This window comes from Gopherus evgoodei, unplaced genomic scaffold, assembly GCF_007399415.2.
Source record: "Gopherus evgoodei ecotype Sinaloan lineage unplaced genomic scaffold, rGopEvg1_v1.p scaffold_34_arrow_ctg1, whole genome shotgun sequence".
Classification (NCBI taxonomy): domain Eukaryota; kingdom Metazoa; phylum Chordata; order Testudines; family Testudinidae; genus Gopherus; species Gopherus evgoodei.
Window position 1 is genome coordinate 2,942,918 of NW_022060016.1, and position 19,477 is coordinate 2,962,394.

Below are 19,477 nucleotides of genomic sequence, written 5' to 3' on the forward strand. Positions count from 1 at the left end.
AAGTGGCTAGAGACATTTTCTTTCATACAAAAAGAATCTTCCGAAGCTTTCATCAGCACAGGCAACAAATATTTAGGCTATAAGAAAACAATCTACTAGATGCAACAGATTTAAGGTAGACGCCACTAAAGCTAACAAGACTTCCAGCCAGCAGATTCATTTCAACAGTATCTTATGTCACTAGAAGGGCATGATTTGCACTAATGCAAAAAACAAGTATGTCAGTGCAGCTCCCAGAGGTCAACCCCCAACCTGTAATTGTCACTTACGTTCCACATTAAGAACTACACAGCATGACAGACCTTTGCACACATTATATTTATTCCAAGCTAGGTATTGCTAACATATCCATCACAGTAACACTCAAGTACTTCTGGAGTTTCTATTCAGCTATCAGGGTTACATTTCACCTTAGAGAATCAGGGTTTCTTTGAGACTACAGGATGAGGAAGGGAATAGGACACAATATAGTCTCAATGGTTACAAACCAAACAAGACATTAAGTTCTGTTAAGAAATGGAGAATATTTGAGATAACAGCATTATATAAATCAATGGTACTCCCTTGGCTAGTATACTGTGTTCAGTTATGGTCACCTGTTCCAAAAAGAATTCAGCAGAAACTGAACAGGTCCAGAGAGCGATCACAAAAAGTGATTAGCAGAAGAGAAAGACTTCTGCAGCCAAAAAGTATAAAGATCAGGGGTAACTTTTTTTTAAGTGCCTGACTTTGTCCCATTTTCAAAAGTGACATTCACTGGGGAGCTTAAATCCTGCTTAGCTCTCATAGAGCTTTGATGCTTTTGAAAATGTTATCTTAGCACTTCTTAAAAAATAACGAATGGTTAACAGGCTTATCACACACTCCATTTACCCTCCTAAAACTAGAACAAGGAGATACCAAACAGAGTTATAACGTATCAAATCTGAAACTGAAAAGGATTTAAAAAAAAAAACAAACAGTCATTAATCCCAGGCCACAAGACATGGACCAAGAGTATAGCAGGATTCACAAAAGCTTTGGGCATTTATATTGTATGCAAAACAGTCAGTTATTAACAACGCATTGTCCACATCTCTGTGGCACCTAAAAACCTCCCAAAGAGCTAAGTACGGAAACTGCAAACAAAAGTAGCTTGATTGGTTTATAGATTTCGTTTGGAGTTTTTTTTGCTTGTTTACATGAATAAGTGTGCTATGTGCACATGTATGAGAAAACTGAGGGAAAGCTTAACTGAAGACATGAATTTTGCCATTACACATCTACCTTGATATAACACTGTCCTCAGGAGCCAAAAAATCTTACCATGTTACAGGTGAAACCGCGTTATATTGAACTTGCTTTGATCCACTGGAGTGCGCAGCCGCCTGCCTCCCCGCCCACTTCCAGAGCACTGCTTTACCGTGCTATATCCGAATTCTTGTTATATCGGGTTGCGTTATATCGGGGGAGAGGTGTATGTCTGAGTGGCTGGTTCTGTGGTCATTCTTATCACTTGCAAGAGCTCCATAGCACAGGTAATGCCCCTGTGAAAATTCTGTCTCCCATACCCTCAAGCCTCTTGCTACTGGCTGACAATTTCATTACTGCAGTGGCATGTCATTCTTGTGGGTGTTCTTGTGAAGGGAGAAGAGATCTCATAAATAGCTTGGGACAATCCCATGAAGGGCTTGATGATGAGTTTACAGAAAATTGTGAACACATTACAATAGGAGGGCTACTGTGTCTTGTACTCATTTTTAAAAAGCTCTAAGAGTACACAGCTTCATTTCTAGATATGAGTTCATAGACTCATAGACTTTAAGGTCAGAAGGGACCATTATGATCATCTGTATAACCTCCAGGGTTGAGTATTACAAACACATGGAGCACAGGCCAGCTTGATGTCTGATAGAATGATGAGCAACCTTCTAAGCAAACAGGAATGGAAATGGGAATTTTTTGCTTCTATGACTATTTGGCCATTTGGTTACATTCGGGAATCCAAAATGATCCCATGGATATGAAGTGACTTAGGGTAGGTCTACATTGAAACCCACTATCCTGCAGTAGAAAGTTTCAGAGACCATATCAACTAATTTGGACTTGCACTACAGGGCCAAAAAAAGCAATGTAGACATTATCGCTCCGGCTGGAGCCCAGACCCTCAAACCCGGCGAGTGTCTCTAACCCCTAGCTCCAGCAGGAACATCCACACTGCAAGCTCGAGTCAGATGAGAGCACAGACTCTTTGCCATTGTTTTTTCTCTGCAGTGTTGACATACCCTCAATTGGAAGGCATCTATAGTGGGGGATGTTATGAGGCAAGTTCTTCAAAGTGACTCCCTTTTCCTACCAGCATCATCTATCTGGCAGGGATCAGCTTTAATAAGCTGCTCTTCACCCTGAAAAGATTTTGGCTAGTCATTCACAAGTCTGGGAGATGGGACTATTTGAAAAAAAGATGCAGAGACTAGTTTTGATGTGAAACTACTGGCACTTCAGCCTAAGTTATTTCACCAACTCTCAGCTTTACACAGATGTTGAATGATCTGGGTTAGAGGATTGAGCCTTGTGGGGTTCTGAAGGTTCTGTCAAAAAAACACACACAACCACCCACGTTTGGTGTGAAAGGACTAATTTGAGGCATTCAACATTTCTACTCATCCCTGCAGCATCTTGGGAGACAGGACAGATATATCAAGTAGTATCAGGTGGTGAACAGTAATATTAAAAAGAATAGTGTCCCAGCAGGAGGAATATGAATGGACTTCACCTGGCTATGAATCGAAAGCAGTCATTCACCAAAACAAAAGCTTTCTCATTACAGTGACCTACCCTGAAGCCTGACAGTTATCCAGGACACTGACAGCTAACAGGTGTCACTGGAAACTCTTTGGTACTAGCTTCTTATTTATCTTGGTTAGAAAAGAGATGGCAGCCTCTGACGGTAGTCTGCAAAGACTTTTGCACTAAGCAATGTTTTCTTTAATACTGGTCAGACAGCTACATGTTTTAGCTTTACCATCCAGAAAAGGCAGGGCTCAGAGTCACACATTGTGGCTGTAATTATTCCATGCCTAATTCATGTGAATGGGTCAAATTCTTGTATTTCTGGGCCTGCTTTTGGCTTTTACTTCTTGCCCACCCCACGAGTGATCTCCTCTGGGAAACAATATAATTCCTCGCAAAGGCAGATGACACATTCCAGGGTAAGAGTGGTGGCAGCGTGAGTTTACAAAGCAATTTTTCATCCAGCAAGGCTCCGCAGAACATGATTTTACTGCTTCAAAAGCAGATGAGATGCGAGCTCTTTGTTTCCTTTGCAACAACAACATAGACTTCTTGAAATCCTGTGTCTCATGTCTACATCTGACTATGTTTTCTGACATTGATGCACAAGTTTTCTTCCTGCCTACTTTGCCACCTGAGAACCCTGACAATACGTGTGGGCAGTGGAGTGAGAAAGGGGCTTCAGTGCTAAAGTCTATAAAAGTAGCAAGGAAGGAGTTGTGCTGTCTCACTAAGTTTCTTTTTCCATAAGAAAGTTTTTGAAACTGGGGGAGCCGAATGTTTTCAGGGAAAGACAGTTGTAGTAATTTCTTATTTCACTGCAATAGTGAGAGTTTATTTCTACATAGAGGAGAAAGTGGTCTGACCACCAACACACAATTACTACTGCATTTCTTACGTCCACATGCAACCTGAGAATCCCATCCAGACTATGGCCAACCACAGGTGGGATTTAAAGAAGTACCTTAGAAACACCTAGGGTGCTGTGCTCAGACTGGAGTTTTGGGGCTAATCATATCAGAGGAAGTGTCATAGTGACGCTGAAGTCTCTCAGGACAATGAATCTTGTGAATCTCATCACCGTATCTGCTCCTCTTGGAAGCCATTGGTGTCTGGAGGTTTACAGACTAGCAGAAAGCTCAAATTAGTCTTGCTTCTTGGACTCACAGAATAAGTGAATTACTCCAAGGATTTTGATTCAAGTGAGTTGTACCTGCATTTGAATGATGAAGGGAATAAAATGGCTATTTCACCTCCAGATCGTTTACCCTGGGTTGGGGTGACTAGAGTATCATACAGGCACGAGGTGTTATAAAAATGCATACAGGATTTCAAACCTAATGATTCAGAACACAAACCAACCGGTAACTTCTCAGGATTAAGCATGAAGTTCGCCACTATGAGGGTGGTATCCCTCTTCTGGTATTGCTATTTCACCAAAAATGTAGAAAAGCATTTTAAACTCTTTAATTTGGTTTAAGCGTAACGACTTTTCCACCATCTATATTCCCTCAAACTGGATTTAAAATTCCTACCGATGACTCTAATTTAAAGCAAAATTCAACAAACTATTTCCTAATATGCTTTCATGAGTCAGCAAGGATGAGGACAAATTGCATTAGAATCATATTTTTTAAAAAAGAAAACAGTGTCATACTAATAATTTAGCCTCATCCATGCTGGCCAGTCATACTGTGTTAAATACCAATTTAGCTGGACCTGAGTTAAACATAGCTAACTAAGTTTCAGTCCCAGTGGAGATATGGCTTATGTTAGAGGTAGATGTAGGTTTTAAGGGAAGGGAACATGCGGCAGTAGAAAATTAAAGATTAATGGGATTACCACCCATTTTTCACCTCAATCTATGTGCTCATTTAGCTCAACTTTAATCACAGTATCTATTTAAATGAGAGGTTTTATGAAAATGGTCTTCCAAAACAAAAACTGAAAAGTGGCAGCTTGAAATTAGTTTACAGGCTAATGTTACTATGCTTCAGCGTCGAAGATCCAGAGATAGGTGCTTGTAAAATAAGGTAGAAAGTCCCATTATACCAGTTGTTAGCCTTACCAATCCGAGTTGTGACTTCCAGACTGGCTTATGGACTCTTAATCAAACCACTGTACAGCAAAACTTATGTTCAGCTCTGCTCTGATGTTTCTGAATCTTGTCATCCCCACTTTCCCTCAAAGCCATTCTTTCTGTCCTCTCAGTGCCAGTTAATCGTTTTACAGAAATTCACTGTAGAAATTAAACTTCAAATTATACCAGCTACATGAAAAGACCTTACTTCATCTCTTACAGGGATACATTTATCTAGCCAGATTCACCTTAAATTATAAGGAAGAAGAGTGACAATACTCATCACACAGTGTAAACAAAAGTGTTACTTCATGGGATGGCCTTTTTAACACCTCACTTTAACATCAGACAAAATTTCTATGTAAAGAATTCCCAAATGAAAAAATCTGAGTGTTAAGATTGTAAATATATCTCCCTCCAGAGGTGGGGGGATGTTACTAGAACTCTATGGTTTATGAACAAACAGCTTTTAACCCTGCCCCCATCTCACATCACACTATGAACTATCCACAAAACTTAGATATAGGTTTATGATGTGTTTCAACTACTTTTCAAATGCTTGAAATCATTCAGTTCCTTCTATCTTCTATTTAGTTTATGTAAATTCAAACTTATTTTAGAGGAGAAAATACAATGGGGGTCCCAAACTGATAGGACAAAATTCTGTCCAATGTAAATCAGAGTAACATCACCAAAGTTATGAGTAACTCCAGATCTCTACCAGTCAAAGACAGCAGAATTTGACTTTCTAGAGTGCACGTGGCCAAAAAAGGCCTCTGGTTGTACATGAGCGATGAAGTCTTGGATGGTAAGCAGATGGAATTCCCACCATGCTCTGAACAGTACACAGCACATCGGCATACAGCCAAAATCAGGGTAACCATCCTAAGCATGGATGTTCACAGGTTTCCTTGTAGGACTTCTACAGTCCCTGCCCCATCTTGGGGGCTGAATAAATCCAGGAATTCAACACTGAAGGTGAGAGAGAATCCCCTTTCTCTCAACTCGCCTACTGATAATTTATACAAATCATTGGGATTACAGTTTGTTCACAGTGCTCAAACAAAAGTAGAAACACTTATTTCAAATGGAAGCAAAGGTTGACTTTGCACATTCCATATTTTCAACCAGTAAGTGTGAAGTCTCCATAACCATACCTGTCACTTTCAACATCTAACCACCATTTGCTACACATCTAGAATGCTGTTTTTGTTGGTCACTGAAATTCTCACAGATCAATACACAAGAAAAGAATCCTTACTTAAAACTTAACAGGATAGACAAACTTTACTTCTAATAAAGCTGCTCTTAGGGCTTGGAAACACTTAGTAGTGAAATACAGAAATTTATTAGTAGAAGATGTATTTTGCCTTGTACATCACTGAGCTGCTTTAATGTGTGTGTAATTCTGCTCCAATCAAGGTCTAGAGGAAAACTTACCCGAACATATCAATTCCACATAAAGATCAAGAAAACAAAATTAAACAGCCTGCCAAGCCACCAGAGATTACACTGTCCAAAATAGAAGGATAATTTCAGTAACTCCATGTACCTGTCCACCATTGACGGTTTTTTCCACTGCCACCATGAGAGATATGAACTTAGAGCTTAAAATGAGCATGTGATCTGTAGTTCATATCTGTGAGGACATCAAGAAAAATTCAATAAAATCTTGGGTGAGGTTTTGGGAATATTAGAAAGTAAATCAAAGTTCAGTAGAACCTGCAAAGAGACTTTGGAACCTACGTAGTATACTGGCCTTTAAAACACATCTACAGCCATACTACATTATTCCACAGTGCACAGGTTTTCGAAGTATGGTACAATGACCATTGGTGGCCCCTGAAAAGTTGGCTGTCAGCTGGTGTTGTCCTCTCTTCCTCATTTCGAATTCTAAATCTCACTAAAAAGACTAAAAATGCATTAATCACTTTTCTAAATTATTTTATGTAAACAATTGTTGCATTTTCTACAGAGGTCATAAGTGACCCTGAATCATAAGGGAAGTGGTCTGCTTGACTGTGAATGAGAAGGAAAACATACTCTTAAAATATATGCCACTCTAAATGTTTGAGACGCCTCTCCACGGCACCTTTCAACCTGACAGATCCCACCCAAAGTGCTTTAAAAAAAAATATGAATAGCACTGAAACAGCTACCTTGTGATGTAGAGCAGCAGCCAGTTGGTGCACACAACACAAAGCAACATTTGGAAGTGGAGGGAGAAGAGTCAGAGGCAACCACATCTCTTACAAAAAAAGTGCAATCGTATCTTTAACGTCCACTAGTACTGATGGGACCTTAGTTGTTCAGGTTTCTCACACACACACACGGGAAGCTGAATGGAACTTAATATGGCTAAGTTACCCCAGTGAAATTCAAAACTATGCCTCCAAGAAGTGCAGGCATTTCAAATCTGACACCAACAAGCTATGTACATAGAAGCAGATAATTTCTTTATACCAGTTGACTGATGTCCTCAACTCCAGTTTAGCATCTGGGTAGACAGGGAAGTTATCTGGAACATGAGTTCGTCACTGGACACTACTGCCTATCAGAATATATTCTGTTTACAGTTATACACCCAGAAGTCCAAAAGGGAGAGAGGGAAAGAGGTTAATTTAACAAATACTTTTAATTTATTAGCATCTGCAGGCTCTCTTCGTATTAAGTTATCTTGTTGTGACTGTTTTTGTGGGACCTAAAAGCTAGCATCTTTTAAAGCAAAGTGAGACCAGAATACCTACAGGATACTACTTGCATTACTCTAATATTAATTTAACAGATAAATACTTTAACATCTATTGAAAAAACTATTGAAACATCTACTGTTTACCACGACGTTTATACTTCTACGACACTAACATTAGAGATTCAGTAGTAGCAAGCTGACAATCTAATTTGTCCTAAAGCATTCAATAATCTAATATTTGCTCAAAAATATAATAGACAAATAAAATAATCAAACGAAGAGGTACAGATTTTGATATATCTGGTTCCTTTTTTCCACTGTAATATCTAGGGTTATCCAGGTTATTTCTCTTTTAATATTCAAAAGGAGTGTGTGTCAGTGCCCAGATGAAAGCATAAGTATTACTGTTCTGCTATGGGAAATTGTGGGGAAGGTGTCACCATGAAGATCACCTGGCGTCCCCAGCATCTGATCTGGCCATCCACCCACAGGTACACTATCTCCTTAAGTGACAGCTCTCTCTCTCACCTTGAAAGAAAAAGCATTACATTTAGCAAATTATTGCAGGTCCTATCCTATTCTGCAATTCCTCTGCAAGTGGAACTGCCCTGGATTCTAACAAAAGCGCTGTGTACAGGGAGCAGAATTAGGCTCTGTGAGTTAACAGCTTAGGGCCTGATCCCACTCCTGTTGAAGTGAATGGGAGTATTTCCATTGACTTCGGAAGTCTGTCATCACACATGCCCTATAGCAGAAAAAAGCACATTCTCCCTCTCTACCTGGGACTAGAGCAGTGGTTCCCAAACTTGTTCCTCTGCTTGTGCAGGGCAAGCCCCTGGCGAGCCGGGTCGGTTTGTGTACCTGCTGTGTCCGTGGGTTCGGTCGATCGCGGCTCGAGGTTCGCTGCTCCAGGCCAATGGGAGCTGCTGGAAGTGGCGCAGGCCAAGGGACGTACTGGCCGTCGCTTCCAGCAGCTCCCATTGGCCTGGAGCAGCAAACCACGGCCACTGGGAGCCGCAACCAGCCGAACCTGCAGACGTGGCAGGTACACAAATGGGGCCCAGCCTGCCAGAGGCTTTCCCTGCACAAGCGGCGGAACAAGATTGAGAACCACTGGACTAGAGTAAGAGTTTCAGATCACTCCTGGGATAGATGATAAAAATTAACTAGCAGCTGTAACTATTCTGTGCATCTCATGGCAGAAGGATAATCAGGGACCCGAGAGACCTGTTTCTCCGCTCTAGCAAAGAAAGTCTGAAGACACCGGTTAATGGGTCAGCATGGCAAAGCAAGTCCTGAAATAAGCTATTTTCGTTCAAATATACATCCAGAAATATGTGGAACAGAACTGTATCATTCCAAATTTTAGACCTGATAATCAATAATGAAAGATACACCAGTGCATGTGTCTGGGTCACAGCTTCAGAGGACAATATATTCTAGCTCTGCTTCCAAGGCAGAGGTACACTCAGATACAAAGTGGGAAGGAGGCTTACTGAAGACAGGAATCTTGTAAGAGACCAAGACACCAAAATGTTACTGTCTACAAAGTCAATAGGAAGAGGTATTTCCAGAACTAATAGCATGACCACTGTCCTGGAAATGAGCAATTTTCACATTTCTATGCATGTCTGATGAAAACAGGAAAACAGGCATACTATTAGTAGAACCAAAATTTTGAACTAAATGCACAGCAACATGTAAACTGAAACACACACAACGGCTACAGAATAATACATAAAAATAAAGTGAAAGAGAATGCAGAAGGCCTCATCAGTTATCTGTAAGAGGACAATTAAAACCAAAATATATTGAAAATATTGTTAGAAATAAAACAAGGCAGAGCAGATCCCAGGTTCATAGCTCAAAAGTCTAGTATATACTGACAAGCAACAACTTTTGGTAGTCAACTTACTGGTTTTCCTGATACTTGGGTAGTGAGTAGTTATAAGTTTCCCCTGTATCGCGACATACTGTTTAATTCAAACAATACTCTGTTATTTTTAACAAGATTATGAGGGCCACAGCAGCTTCATCCTACTCTGCTACCAGACTGCCTGTTATCCCCTATATATTAGAACCATAGTGATGCGTCCCCAGCAACCAGCACACAGGATTCAAGGCAAGCTGCCATAGTGTCACAGTCAAAGCAGCATATCAAAGGCTTCTGAAATATCCTTATAGATACAGCCCTGTTATCCTTGCATGTAAGAGCATTAGCAGAGAGGAGGAACGCAGCTTCATTACTACAGCCTACCCTGAAACCACAGCCACATAAGAGCACTAACTCTGTGGACCAGTGCAGCTTCACTACTATAGGCCCGCTCTAAAATCACACTGGACATCAAAGGAATTGAGATAAATGGACCAGTGACTGATTAGCTAAGAAAAGCCTGGGTAACACTGTCCTAAAATTAGAAATGCCAGACAGCAAGGAAAATTTCTTTAAAAGTATAACAACCATTTGAAAGGCAAGATAAAAGAAGAAGAATATGAGTACCAGGTACCAATTAAATGTGAAAATCTTTAACGAGTTTAACAGAGCAAGGATCCAAGGGATAAGTTACTGAATGCATGGTGCCCATCAAATACATTCACTAGGAAAGAGAAAAATTCTCTAATAATCAAGAGTGAAATGTCAGGCTGTGGTCAGAGCCCACCACTGTAGAGGAATGTGAAGGCAGGGCTTTTCTTTGCAAATAGAAAAGTAACACTACCCCCCTCCCCAACACCCACACCCCCAAAAAAGCAGTAAAGTGAGAATAAAAAGTAGATCTAGCAACTTCAAGAAAGAGCAATATTCCAGGGTGTTGGATCTTCAATGAACCGTTCCATTACAGCCTTACTCCTTCCAATCTCCTGTCACCACATTTCTCCACACCCTTTAACAAATAACTAAAATTAAGGCACATTACAACTACCATGAACTGCCAATGTACTCAATATTTGACAGGCAAAATTGATATTAAAATTTCATCCTAATCAGATGAGGATTCAAAAGGATATTAAACTAAAAAAAACTCTTGGAAAATTTGTCATCAAGTATAGGAGGGTAGCAGCAAAAAAGCAACAAGTAATGGTCAGAAATAAGTACGGCTGGCTCGGAGAGCTAATAAAACAGCTTTGCACTGCTATGTGAGAGAGAAACACTGGAAGCACTTCAGAGGCAGCAGACTGCCCCTGGGAGAGGAGAGAAAGGAATATGCAAAGCATTGCTAAACTGTGACCCCTTCAGCCAACTGAGCAGCACTGATGGATTCCCTGGGGTGGGGGTGGAGGGGTCCTGCGCAGCCATCTGCAGAAAGATGGAAGCTGAGATGCAGGGCCAAGAGACAGCAGCAATAAAAGGGGAAATGAAGAATCATGACGGTTTCTTCAAGAATGTGGATGACCCCAAATGGTTAAAAAGAGTACTTCACCACAATATCAGAGTAAGGCCATTTGATAATAATGGTCTTAAACTTGCATGCAAATCCATAGGCACATATTGCCACACACTGCACCTCAGGGAATAAAAAAAGCAACTGTGATAGCAAAACCAAGGACATTACATGTGAACCATCTATTTGATAACAAGCACTTAGGATTGTGGTAGGCAAAAAAATAAAAATAAAAAAATCAGATTTTAGTTTATTTTCAACAACTTCCAATGGACTCAAAAAACAAAACTAAAAATTTGGATAATCCAGATCAGCAGAAAATAATTAAACAAAGAAATCAGGACAGAGAAAAACAGAAACACAAGTATCAAAGCATAAGTAATAATGTATACTGTTCTGTAAGCATATTTACTACAACATTTTCCACATTCCAGTATCATATGCCACTAGAAGCAAGACTTTAAACTAGAACCCAGATGACAGTGTTGTATAAAATTCCAAACTATTACAAATGAAAAAGGTAAACATCACCATGTCACACTGCAAACTGATCTGGGCATAAACAAGACAAAGACACTAACCTCAGTCATGCAGCCCTCAAGTTCACTGGCCACTGGAGCTAAAACCATCATCTTCCCAGCATTTGTATTCCATGACTGTTTACTGGGCAAATGCCAATTTCACAGGCCCACAGCTAGTCCTCTCAGAAGATTTTTTTTTTAAACATTTATGAAATGGGTTCATTTGCATTCTTTTACTGACTAATCAGTGCTTGAATCTCACATCAGTCAGCAGGCTAAAGAAATAAATCAATGAATCCAGGCCATTAAAAATTACATCACAATAGCAGCATCAGCCAGCAGTCCACCTACAATCTAAGCAAGCATTCACTCCAAGCTCTATCTGGCCAGATTAAAATGCCAATTATCACTAGTCCATTTAGATATTCTATCCCCCATAAAATCACTATTTAGATATAAAAGCCCCTATTTGTCTAAAAATCCAGATTTAGGAATCATTGTCAGAAGTCTAATAATCTCATATGTAACATATTATCCACTTTCATTTGTAAACAATTTATTACCAAAAAAGGTCTTTTTAATTGCCTATGGCAATTAATGGTAATGATTTTTCTCTTGTTTTATTCCTGTGAAGTGTGATCACTCGCTCACACAGCTGCCATGTGTCAGTACATGCAGAGGCTGCAATAGATTATGAAACTGTCCATCATTGACCTTCCATGGAGAAGGAAAAACTGGGATTTTAAAGGTTTCCTCAGAGGTCCATTGCAACTATATTTAAAAATCAATACAATTCCAACATGCTGCTTTAATATGCAACAAAGAAACGTATTGCTTTGGTCATGGTCAATTTATACATCAGTTAGACTAATTTTCAAAGTACATAACACAGGATATGGTGTATGTTGTGGATTGTACAGTGTATCTCTGTAAATCTGATGCTGTAAAATGATTGCAGTTTTCCCAAAGGGAGAAATAATCCTTCATATTTAAAGGAACAGTGTCAAATATTTAGAGATGTTTACTGCTTATCTAAAGAAAAAGATTTTGGAAGGTCTTAAATTAAAAACATTACTACAGCCTATTCAGAAAATTTATAATATGTAAACCAGCCACCAACCGTAGCAGGAAAATATTTAGGCCTTTCAGAATGCAGGATATGAGCATATGACAGGACCTTCAGTCTCTTCATTACACAGAGACCTGATGCTTGCTGAATACACTATAGTCACTTCGCAGAAGAGTCCAAACAGAGATTGCATCAATACGGCAACTTGTGTTTTGGGATAGTAGCCACGTATTCAAAATGCAGTTCAACTTGGTGCTCAGACAACCAGAAGTCCAACGTGTTTGTTGTCTTCTGGCTGCCAAAAATTATCTCCCCTTGTACTCAGCTCCCCATGCCTTCCTCCCTGGAGAGACACTGTCCATTCCACTCAGAAAAAGACTAATACTACAAGCTCCTACAAAGGAGTGCACCCAACACTACAAATGCAGTCTCCAAGGCCAGACATACCTGAGGAAAAAGCCATGTTTTCAAAATGTGATAGATAACACATTTTAAAATCCTAGGGTAAACAGGGCCAGTTGTAGTTTTAACATTTCTTGAGAATTTAGAGAAAAAGAATCAAAAGGTAGCATGTGGAGAAAACAGAATGGGAAGAGCACAATATTTTAAGCAATAATTCAGTTAATACACAGCTCAAGAGAATACTTTAACGTTGCAATAATCCCACCACCCTCCATAATCAAGAAACAGAAAGCTGTTAAATTTACAGAAGAACAAGTGAAAACTAAAAGATCTCTTCCATAATAACCCTGCAAAACTCCAGAATGAACATTATGAATATAATCATTAAAAAGTAAGGAGGGCTCTGCACTTTCAGAAATATTGATATAGAAACAAATTGCAGTAATTCAAGCCATTCAATCAGATCTTTGCTATTGGAGCACTGGGTCAACAATGACTCAGCATGAAAAGTTAAGTCTTCTTTAAAAATGTGTAGTCAAAATATGAATTAATTTCCATTTGAATAACTGCAAAAAAATGAAACAGGGCACGTTTGTGCTTTATTTCACCTGTTCAATGCAAACAAGAACTGTGCAACCAAAACACTGATTAAAATCAAGAACTTTACATTCAGTATTGCACATTAACTGCCACCCTCTTCATTATCCAACACCTCCTTTGTGACTTGAGCACTTTGGGTACTAAAAAGTGAGGTCCAAGCTAGACTGGAAAAAATAAAAAGTAACTTTATATCAGAATGTGACACTGAACAGCTTTACAAGTCAGGAAAACCAGAAATTATCAACATGGTCATGGCTGCCTTTCAAAGAGGTCAGGTAATTCCCAGCTCCTTTCACAGAAATAATGGTTAGGAACACACCCTCACCATCTACTCCTTCGATAAGAATGTCCTCACTAACCCAGCTTGATCTCTGCTAAAGGCATTCCAGTGATGAGAAACGCAAAATCTATGCAGAAAACACACTACCTTGCACCAACAGGCACACGTAACTATCACAGAAAATGTTACCACCACAGATTCTTGAAGCCATCAATACATGAACAAAAGCAGATATAAATATATCATTTGCTTTGAATTCCTTCCTTCAATGTCAGATCACAGCATGGAAAGCTGCTCATCCCCCAGTCTTTACAAAATCAGTTATCAGCTCAAGTAAGTTGGGAAAAACATCAGCTCCTAGTAAATCTGTCTGCTCATTCTATTATGTAAACCAAGCACAAGAACATACATAAATACACCTCTGCCCCGATATAACACGACCCGATATAACATGAATTCGGATATAATGCAATAAAGCAGTGTTTCGGGTTGGGGGAGGGGGGCTGTGCACTCCAGTGGATCAAAGCAAGTTCAATATAACACGGTTTCACCTATAACATGGTAAGATTTTTTGGCTCCGGAGGACAGCTTTATATTGAGGTAGAGGTGTATTTCTTTCTTCTAGTAAGAATGTGAATGGCACCATGCTAAGAAAATATTTACTGCCACACACAATATTTTCAGACCTGATAGAGTCACACTTTAAGAGAATAAACCTGAATTACTGGGACAAAAATAGTGCACAATTCTGCCCTGGAGTGCAAATGAAACTTGCAGGGCCTTTTAGAAACTGCAGACCATATTATCTTCCTGATTATAATTAACTGGCTAAAAGAAACTGTGTTTTCTGTCTCACAGCCTTTGCTAAATGTTCCTCGACACCATTTACAATTAAAAACTCATGATTATCCTACTGATCACTGAAGTTATTTTGATTTACATCACATAGCAATGTTTTTACTCAGTGACTGTGTATCAGTGATACACACACACAGAGGATTTGATTTCTAATCTAAGTAAGAGACGATAAAACAAAGTTGATCAGTGTAATCTTGCTAGCCCTTCACACAACTGCTCCCTCAGAGCTATGGTCCAATCCTGCTGCCACAGAAGTCAGTAAGTTTCCAGCTGACTTCAATGTGAGGAGGACTGGACCCTAGTAACTGATTATGGGAAGGATTATTACAAACATATGCAGCTTGATACCCCCCAAAGGATGTGCTAAAATGGATATATATGTCTGTACTGAACGGACAGGTAAAGACAGATGACCGTCCAGGAAAGCCAATTTATTCTATTTTAATGTGGAGAATCATTTAAAGCTGCAGTTTCCAAACCCTTTGGGACAACTGCCCCACTTTACCAGCCAGTGCCTGATGCATCCCAATTAACTGTGCATGCTACAAGCTCCCTGAGACAACTGGGACCCCCTGATCCTCAAATATTGCCCTCGGACTGGATAGACCCCTTGTTCTATAGGAGATGGTGGGCAGAAGGTATGATAAACTGGTGCCCATCATTTGTCATTCAACTGCATATGCTAACCCACCAAAGAATTTAATTTGTGAGGTGAAGCTGGGAGGTGGCCAAGCTCTCCCACGAACTGGTGAAGAGAGACATATGAACAGGAGGGGGGCAGTGATGGCAAACCAGAGAGGAGGGAATCTCTACAGTACCAGTAACAAAACTGAGAGTTTCCAGCGACTGGGAAATCAGAGTTCTCTATTGGCATGGGGATACTGGGAGCCAAGGGAGGAAAATCACCTCTCTTTCTGCGGGGACAAGGGGTCTTCTCTCCCCCACCTCCCCAGCTCAGAGAAATTATTTATAATCGAAAGAGCAGGTAAATTTACTCTGGACCCCTCCCCTAGCAAGTACAAAGCAAAGAGGATAGAGAGGGCGAGGCCTAAAATCTGCAGCACTGTGCCTGAGGACTAAGGAGGGGGACATATCTTGAAATCTCCTGGCACTGAGGGTGGAGCAGACCACACTAGGACATGGGAGGAGGGGGGTAAAGGGTGTTAGGAAAAAACCCCAGGAACAGTGAACAATATTCCCTGGCAGCAACCATACACTTCCTCATCCTCCCCCTGGCACAAGAGAGGGGGCTATCCGTTGACACAGGAGAAAAAGAATGGGAAAAAAACCTTAGCAGGAGGGTGGGGACTGACGCAACAGCCACCTAGAAGGAAGTGAGAGGACCAATGTTCCCTGGCACTAGGTGGCTCTCACATTTAACCCTCCCCAAGGGCCACAATGAGGGACAGGAGGCTGCTTCATGGTACCTGGTCACAGGGTCCGAAAAAGAGGGCACAGTTCCCCACTATGTAAGCAGGGGCTGAAGGAGGCTGCTCCTCACCCCCTGCCACATGGCATCCAGGTGGAGGGGCAAGGCAGGCAATTCATCATCCCCCTGCCCCCATGACCAGAAGGGTGGGGGAAACACCCACCCACCCCCACCTCCCAGGGCCTGAGAGACAGGGAGAGGCATGCTCCACTGCCCCCACTCCACCCACTCAGGCCCCAGGGGCTGGAAAGGAGGGCAGGTCATTCTTCCCATCCTCCACCCCCTCTCCCCTAGGCAGGGAGAAGGGGTCACTCCCCACTCTTCCCCTCCCCCATGTCAGAGGGGATGGGGGGGCCATTCTCTGTTCTCTACCCCCCCAAGCCACAGTGGCAGGGGGTCATTCCCCCTCCCCCCCATATGCCAGGGTGGGGGGTGGCTCCCCCTTCATCCTTCCCCCTCCCCCATGGCAGGAAAGGGGGGTCGCTCCCCCCACATGCCGGGGTGGGGGGCGGCTCCCCCCTCAGGCCGCGGCAGGGGGTGGGGCCCGGCCCCATTGTTCCCGGCGGCGCAGGGGGAGGGGCCCGGCCGGCCGGGCGGGGGGGGGCGATACTCACCCTGGCGGCGGCGGGTCCGGCCCGGGATTCCGGGAGGGGGAGGAGGCGGCGGCGCCGCCATGTTTCTCCCGGGCGGCGGGGGGGGCGATCCCTCTCGGGGCGGGCTCGGCCTGTAATGGCGGCGGCTGCCGCGGCTCCTTCCTCCTCCCCTCAGACTCCGCCGCCGAGGGCCGCGGGAGCGAGCGAGCGAGCGCGCGCGCGGCGGGGGGCGGGGCCGCGGGCTCCGGCAGCGCGGGGCGGGAGAGCGCGCGCCGGCGTGCGCGCGACACGCGGGAGCACGGGGCGGGGGCGCGCGCGCGGGCAGCCGGGGCCGCCGGGTCTGAGCGGGCTGCACCACGCGCGGCCACACCCCTCCTCCAGCCCCACGCGTGACCCCCCCACCGGCACCCCACGGACACCCCCCTAGCCCATGCGTGACCGCACCCCACGCCTATCCCCGCTGCCCGTGACTCCCCCACCCTGGCCCCACGCCGATCCCCACCCCCCCGCACACCCACGCGTGCTCCCCCCACTCCGTGTCTGCCCACACCCAGGCGCGCCTCCCAGCTCCGCACACCCCACGTGCTTGGGCCCCACGGAGAACATCGTTCCAGCTCTACCTGCCAAGTGATGGGCTGTGAACTAGCTGTAACCACTCAAGACAGATCGTGGGGTCACCGGGGATAGTTCTCGGCTCACTGTGCAGCCGCAGGCCAAAAACCTAACGGGATGTTAGGAACCATTAGGAAAGGGCTAGATGGAGAAAGAGAAAATAGCATAATGGCAGGGTATAAAGCCATGGTACGCCCACGCCGGGACTCCTGCCTGCCCCTCTCAAAAAAAGATATATTAGAATTCAAAAAAGCTGCAGAGGACAACAAAAATTACTGGGGGGCGGGGTATGGAACAGCAACCATATGAGAAGAGATTGAAAAGCCTGGGACTCTTCAACTTAGAAAAGAGACAACTAAGGGGGGAGATGATAGAGAGCTCTAAAATCATGACTGGTGTGAGCAGGTGACTAGGGAAGGGTTATTGACCCCTTCATGTAATACACAAACCAGGGGATCACCCAGCAAAATTCACAGTAGGAGGTTTAAAACAAACAAAAGGAAATGTTTCACTCAGCCCACTGCAGACCTGGGGAACTCATTGCCAGGGGATGCTGTGAAGGCCAAAAGTGTAATTGGTTTTAAAAAATTAGAAGTTCCTGGAGGGCAGGTCCATCAATGGCTATCAGCCAGGATGCTCAGGGACACAACCCCATGCTCAGGGTGTTCCTAGACCTCTGACTGCCAGAAGCTGGGACTGGGTAACGGGACGGATTGCTCAATAATTGCCCTGTTCTGTTCATTCCCTCTGAAGCACCTGGCATTGGCCACTGTTGGAAGACACGATACTGGGCTAGATGGGCTATTGGTCTGACCCACTATGGCCGTTTTTATGTTTCCCACCCCCATGCACACCCTATACGTGCACCCCATGCCTACCTCCACCCCAGTGCACACCTCCACATATGTCCTCATGCATCACGGCTACCCTCCATCCCTGTACACACCCCCACATATAGCCCCACACCTACCCTCCACCCCATACACAGCCACATATATGGCCCCACACCTACCCTTCACCCCTGTGCATACCCCAGGCATGCCTCCCACATCCCATGCCTCTGCCCATCCTTATGCACCCTCCATACATACCCCATGCTCTGCGCCCTCTTCCCCCACCACCATGCACTCCCCACACTCCATGCAACTCCTGTCCCTCCTCTTTCCCTTTTGCACAGCCCACACTTACTCCCAAGCCCAAAGCCCACCTCATGCCCCATCCAACCCCACATCCTTTGTGCATCCCCCCACCCCATGAATGCCCCCATACCCAGGCACACCCCATGCAACTCAACTCCACCCCTCCCCTTCTCCTTGTGCAAGCCCCACACTTAGCCCCCCATGCAAACCATCCAACCCTACACCAGCCCTCTCCCCTCCCTGTGCACAAACCGTGCCCTAGGCACACCCCATTCAAATCCCACACCTCCCCTTCCCCTTGTGTATGCCCTACACTTATCCCCTGCATCCCATGGAAATCCCCTCGCTCCATCCAATGCCACATTCCCATGCATATCTCCAAGCAACCTGCTCTCCTTCCCCATGAATACCCCTCATGTAACTCCCATGCAACGCTCATACCCCATGCAACCCTGCCACATATTGATCCGGCCCCACATCCCTGTGCACACTCCACACAACCTCCTTTCTCTTCACTCTGCAGACCTGCCCAAAGTCCCCTATAAACCCATCTATGCCCCATCCAACCTTCCTCCCCCGTGCATGCCCCCTGCAACCCCCCATCCCACCTCATGCAACCCACCTATGCCCCATCCAACTTTACATTGCTGTGCATGCCCCATGCACACCGCCACCCATTTGTGAACAACAACCTATACAGTCCCAGACCCCCAGCCTCTGCAAATCCCACAAACTCTGTGCATAGCCCATTCCTTGTACACATCCTATTCATAACCAGCATGCCCCTATCCAACCACACGCACCCTGGAAATACCCCCAGGTCATTCACAGCCCAGGCAACTCCCCCCACATCTGGGTTCACCGCTTGTCCAGGTTTTCCCAGGATGGTCTCTTCTTCGAGGTAGCTGGGGTGCTCAGTGTGCACAGCCAGCTGTATGGGGTCAGGCTCATCCTGGATGTCCCAGTCTTTTGTATCTCAGAGGTGGCAACTCAGTGGAAAGGCCTCCATGCCCAGGCCGCATCCTGTTCACATCCCCTATACCCCATCCA

The 19,477-nt window shown here is 43.9% G+C and overlaps 1 protein-coding gene across 4 annotated transcripts in view; it reads right to left on the reverse strand.

Annotated features, from left to right (window-relative positions):
* Positions 1 to 16,794, reverse strand: part of ARHGAP35 (Rho GTPase activating protein 35) — a 104,897-nt gene extending 88,103 nt beyond the window's left edge. For 2 of the 4 annotated variants that reach the window (XR_003998051.1, XR_003998052.1), the window contains exon 1: positions 16,698 to 16,794. The gene's annotated coding sequence lies outside the window, so the exon portion shown is untranslated. The remainder of the gene's footprint in view (positions 1 to 16,697) is intronic. The other 2 variants (XM_030544330.1, XM_030544332.1) reach the window with 2 other exon arrangements.
* Between the last annotated feature and the right edge of the window lie 2,683 nt (positions 16,795 to 19,477).